The following is a 6127-nucleotide window of genomic DNA, read 5'->3' on the forward strand; positions in this document are numbered from 1 at the left end:
ACCAAATGTTTGTCTATTCCCACTTTAAATATATTCAATGATGGAGCATCCACAATCCTCTATGGTAGAGCAGTCCAAAGATTCACATCCCTTTGAGTGAAGAAATTACTTATCTCAGTCCTAAATGCTTAACCTTTTCTCCTGAAATTGTTTTACATCACCCAGCCAGAGGAAACAACCTTTCAGTGTCTACTGTCAAGCTCCTTCAGAGTAGGAGCAGGAGTAGGCCATTCAGTCACTCGAGCCTTCTTCACAATTCAATTAGGTGATGGCTGAACATTGCCTCAATGCCACTTTCCCGCACTATCCCCATATCCCTTGTTGTCATTAGTATCCAGATATCCATTGTTTTCTATCTTGAACATGCTCAATGACTGAGCTTCCACAGCCATCTGGGGTAGAGAATTCCAAAGATTCACCATCCTCTGAGTGAAGAAATTCTTCCTCATCTCAGTCTTAAACTGCCTACTCTGATTTTAGCCAAGGAAGACACCCTATCTACAACTATCCTGTCACTCTTTATCAGTTGCAATAGTCACCTCTCATTCTTTGAAATTCTAGAGAATACATGCCTAATTGCCTCAATCCTCATTAAATCCAAGGATTAGTCTCCTTTGCAAGTATATCCTTCCTTAGCGAAGGAGAACCCGTTACACAATACAGTCCCAGTCCTGCTAAGGTGCAACCTCTTCATCTTGTACAAGGCCACTTGTCCCAGAACCAATCCCAATGCATCAGAAATCTGATGCCCTCCCTCCTACATCAGTTCTCCAGCCATGTTCAATTGTTACACCACATCAAGTCCCAAATATCCACTTTCCAATAAAATGGTGGAATGTATCGTGTAGAACTTAACATACCTGTTGATGAAGGTAAAGATGAACAGAAGAAACGTGCATAGCAAATAGAAGCAGAAGGAGGCCATTTGGCCCTTCAAGACTGCTTTTCCATTCATTATGATCATCAAGTTCAATACCCTGATCCTGCCTTCCCTCCATATCCCTTGATTCCTTTAGCCCCAAGAGCTATATCTAATTCTTTCTTGAAATTACATAACGCTTTGGCCTCAACTACCTTTGTGGTAGTGAATTCCACAGATTCACTACTCTCTGTGTGAAGAAATTTCTCCTCACCTCAGTCCTAAAAGGTTTACCCTTTATGCTAAAACTATGACCCCGAGTTATGGACTTCCCCATATCAGGAACATTCTTTCCGAAACTACCCTTTCTAATCCTGTTAGAATTTTGTAAGTTTCTATGAGATTCCCCTCTCACTCTTCTAAACTCAAATGAATATAATCCTAACCAACTTAGTCTCTCCTCATATGACAGTCCTGCCATCCCAGGACTCAGCCTGGTAAACCTTTGCTGCCCTCCCTCCATAGCAAGACATCCTTCCTCAGAAACGGACACCAAAACCACACACAATACTCCAGGTGTGGGTTCATCAATGCCCGATACAATTGCATCCCTATTCTTTTACTCAAATCCTCTCGCAATGAAGGCCAACATACCATTTGCCTTCTTTACTGCCTGCTGTACCTGCTCACTTACCTTCAGTGACATGCATGAGGGCACCAGAGTCTTGCTGAGTATCCACCTCTCTCAATTTTTTAGCCATTCAAATAATAATCTGCCTTCCTATTTTTGCTACCGAAGTGAATAACCTCATATTTATCCACATTATACTGCATCTGCCATGCATATGCCCACTCACTCAGCCTGTCCAAACCTCGCTGAAGCATCTCTGCATCCTCCTCACAGCTCCCCCTCCCACCCAATTTTGTATCATCTGCAAATCTGGCGATAATACATTTAGCTCCCTCATCCAAATCATTAATATACAATGTGAACTGTTGGGGGTCTTGGCACAGATCCCTAGTCACTGCCTGCCAACCTGAAAAAGACCCATTTATTCCAACGTTTTGCTTTGTATCTGCTGACCAGCTTTCTATCCATCTCACGGCATTATCTGCAATCCAATGCACTTTAACTTTACATAATAATCTGCTAGGGGAGACCTTGTTGAAAGCCTTCTGAAAGTGTAAGTAAACCGCATCCACCGGTTCTCCATGGTCAACTTTAACAGTTATATCTTCAAAGAATTCCAGTAGATTTGTCAAGCATGATTTTTTTTTTGTAAATTCATGCTGACTTTGTCTGTTTATACCACTGTTTGCCAAATGCTGTGCTATGAAATCCTTGATAATGGACTCTAGCAACTATAGAGACCCCCATTTGACCATGCCGAATTTCAGGAATACTCCATTGGAGAGAATTGTTTCACCTCAACCATAGCTCCTGATGAGGAGAAGACTAAGAACAAAGATTCCAACTTTGCCCCTACTGCTGTTTCGACAGTCAGTGAACTACAACATGCAGGACCAACGTGCAGGGGCAGCACGGTTGCTTCACAGCACCAGGGCCCCAGGTTCGATTCCCAGCTTGGGACTCTGTCTGTGCGGAATCTGCACATTCTCCCCATGTCTGCGTGGGTTCCCTCCTGGGGCTCCGGTTTCCTCCCACAAGTCCCGAAAGACGTGCTGTTAGGTAATTTGGACATTCTGAATTCTCCCTGTGTACCCGAACAGGCGCCAGAACGTGGCGACTAGGGGATATTCACAGTAACTTCATTGCAGTGTTCATGTAAGCCTACTTCTGACAATAATAAAGATAATAATATTATAAACAAAGACAGCAGGAGCAGAAACTTTGATTGAGGTACCGCCCTCAGTCTGAACTGAACGTGAGTGAGACAGTGATGATTCAGCAGGAAGGGATCTGGAATCCCATTGTTATCACAGGAGAACCAAGGTCTTACATTGTACAGACATCAAACGGACAACTGTACAGGAGAAACCGGAAATTCCTACAGAAAATAAATGAAACGTGATCCTGCTCTGAATCAGAAAGTGTAGTTGAAGACAAAGAACCAGAATTCATCAGCAAAGCAACAGATAAAAACAGGGAAAAAAATGTCACAAGAGCTGGAGCAGGACCCTTGTGCTTCAAAATCACCTCTGTACCAGTCACAACATCCAGTGGAAGAATTCCTCCCACAGTCCAAAGATGTGCAGGTTAGGTGGATTGGCTATGCTAAATTGCCCTTAGTGTCCAAAAAGGTTAGGCGGGGTTACTGGGCTACGGGGATGGGGTGGAAGTGTGGGCTTAAGTAGTGTGCTCATTCCATGGGCTGGTGCAGGCTCGATGGGCTGAATGGCCTCCTTTTGCACAGTAAATTTTAATTCCTCATCCTTTTCCTACCTATGTTGTTGGTAACAATATGGACCACACTCTAGGGTTGTTCATCCTCCCCCAGAAGAATGTCCTGTACCCATTCTATGGCATTTTGACCCTGGTGCGGGGAGGTAACACACCATCCTGGAGCAATATCTACGGCCACAGAAATGACAGCCTATTCCCCTAACTAATGAATCCCCTCTCACTATTGTTCTTACACTCTTCTGTCTCCCCTCCTGTGCAGCTGAGCCATCCTTGGTGCCATGACTTGGCTCTTGATGTAGTCTCTCAGAAATTATCAACCTCACCAGCATTCAAAATGGAAGATAGGTTAGCGAGCGAGATTGCCTCAGAGGACTCCTGCATCACTTACCCGGTTCTCTTAGATCGCCTGGCAGTCACCCATTCCCCTTCTACCGCCATACTCCCCATGTGGTGTGACGAGCTCCCTAGACAAGATATCCATGTTATTCTCTCCCTCATAGATGCGCCACCGTGATTCCAGCTGCCACTCCAGTTCCAACACCCAGACAACAAACTGCAGTAGTCAGTGACACCTCCTGCAGATGTGTTTCAGGACATCGAGTTTGTCCATGACTTCCCACACGCTGCAGAGCACACATTAAGTCAGCCATGCTGCCCTGCCATACCTGAACTTTACAAACGATTTATTATAAATAGAATAAGTAGAATAACTTTCTAGTTACTCAGCAATCAGTTTCTTTCCCTGAACCATAGTAATAACATAATAAAAGTAGAATATACAGAAAGGAGCACCTCTTTCCCCGAACCCCCTTTCACCAAATTTCCAACTGGCCACTTTGTACAAACCTCAATCCGTTTGCACATCCACTGAGAACACTATTTATATGAGCCAAGATTCAGATGAGTCAGCTCTGCTCAAAACCAGATTAAACTAACTACCGAATGAGCTAAACATAACTGCTTTCTTGTATGTTTCTGATTGTTATGAACTCCAGACCCAATGCACTCAGCCTCTCATCATCGAAGGGCCCTCCCATTCCAAGGACCAATCTAGTGAATATTCACAGCTATATTCTTTCTTTAACATGGAGACCAAAACTGCCAGATGTGATCTCACCAAAATCCCATAAAATTGTAGCAAAATGTCTTTATTCCTTACTTCAATCCTCTTGCAATAAAAGCAAACGTGCCATTTGTCTTCCTAATTGCTTGCTGTGCCTGCATGCTAACTTTCTACCCTCCTTGTACAAGCATACCCAAAACGGCGCCAATCAGACGGGCATCGCGCCGCCCCAAAGGTGCGGAATGCGCCACATCTTTGGGGGCCGAGCCCCAACATTGAGGGGCTAGGCCCGCGGCGGAGGAATTTCCACCCCGCCAGCTGGCGCAATGGCCTTTATTGCCCCGCCAGCTGGCGCGGAAATGACATGTCGGGGCGGCGCATGCGCGGGAGCGTCAGCGACCGCTGACAGTTTCCCACGCAAGCGCAGTGGAGGGAGTCTATTCCGCCTCCACCATGGTGGAGACCGTGGCGAAGGCGGAAGGGAAAGAGTGCCCCCACGGCACAGGCCCGCCCGCGGATCGGTGGGCCCCGATTGCGGGCCAGGCCACCGTGGGGGCACCCCCCGGGGTCAGATCGCCCCGCGACCCCCCAGGACCCCGGAGCCCGCCCACGCCGCCTTGTCCCGCCGGTAAGGTCGTGATTTAATTTACGCCGGCGGGACAGGCAATTTTTTAAAAAAAATAATTTTTATTAAAGGTTTTCATAAAATATCAATAACAAAATGAGAAAGAAAAAAGAACCCAACAGGGTTAAGTACAAAAAAAAGCAACCCCCCCAAACCCCTCCCCCCCGTACCTGAATAATAAATTAACATTAACACCCCGACTTAAGACAACAGGTGCATACACCCCCTCAGACCCTTCCAGTGTAAATAACATAAACAAAAATAAAGTAAACCCCCCCCCCCCCACCCCCCGAGCTGCTGCTGCCATTGACCAATGTCTAGCGTTCTGCCAGAAAGTCTAAGGACGGTTGCCACTGCCTAAAGAACCCTTGTACCGACCCTCTCAAGGCGAATTTCACCCTCTCCAATTTAATGAACACTGCCATATCGCTGATCCAGGATTCCACGCTTGGGGGCCTCGTATCTTTCCACTGAAGGAGAATCCTTCGCCGGGCTACCAGGGACCCAAAGGCCAGAATTCCGGCCTCTTTCGCCTCCTGCACTCCCGGCTCCTCTGCCACCCCAAATATTGCGAGCCCCCAGCCCGGTTTGACCCTGGATCCTACCACCCTCGACACTGTCCTCGCTAGGCCCTTCCAAAATTCCTCCAGCGCTGGGCATGCCCAGAACATGTGGGTGTGATTTGCTGGGCTCCCTGAGCACCTAACACACCTGTCCTCACCCCCAAAGAACCTGCTCATCCTTGTCCCGGTCATGTGTGTCCTGTGCAGCACCTTAAACTGTATGAGGCTGAGCCTCGCACATGAAGAGGAAGAGTTCACCCTCCCTAGGGCATCTGCCCATGTCCCCTCTTCGATCTTCTCTCCCAACTCCTCCTCCCACTTGCCTTTCAACTCCACCACCGAGGCCTCCTCCTCCTCCTGTATCACCTGGTAAGTTTCCGAGATCTTCCCCACTCCCACACACCACACCCCCGAGAGCACCCTGTCCTGTACTGTGTGTGGCAGTAGCCGTGGGAATTCCACCACCTGCCATCTGGCAAATGCCCTTACATGTAAGTACCTGAAGGTGTTCCCCGGGGGGAGCCCGTACTTCTCCTCCAGCTCACCCAAGCTCGCGAACGTCCCGTCCACAAACAGGTCCCCCAACTTTCGTATGCCTGCCCTGTGCCACCCCGAAAACCCTCCACCTGTTCTTCCTGGGGCGAACCGGTGG

This window comes from Scyliorhinus torazame, chromosome 1, assembly GCF_047496885.1.
Source record: "Scyliorhinus torazame isolate Kashiwa2021f chromosome 1, sScyTor2.1, whole genome shotgun sequence".
Lineage (NCBI taxonomy): Eukaryota > Metazoa > Chordata > Chondrichthyes > Carcharhiniformes > Scyliorhinidae > Scyliorhinus > Scyliorhinus torazame.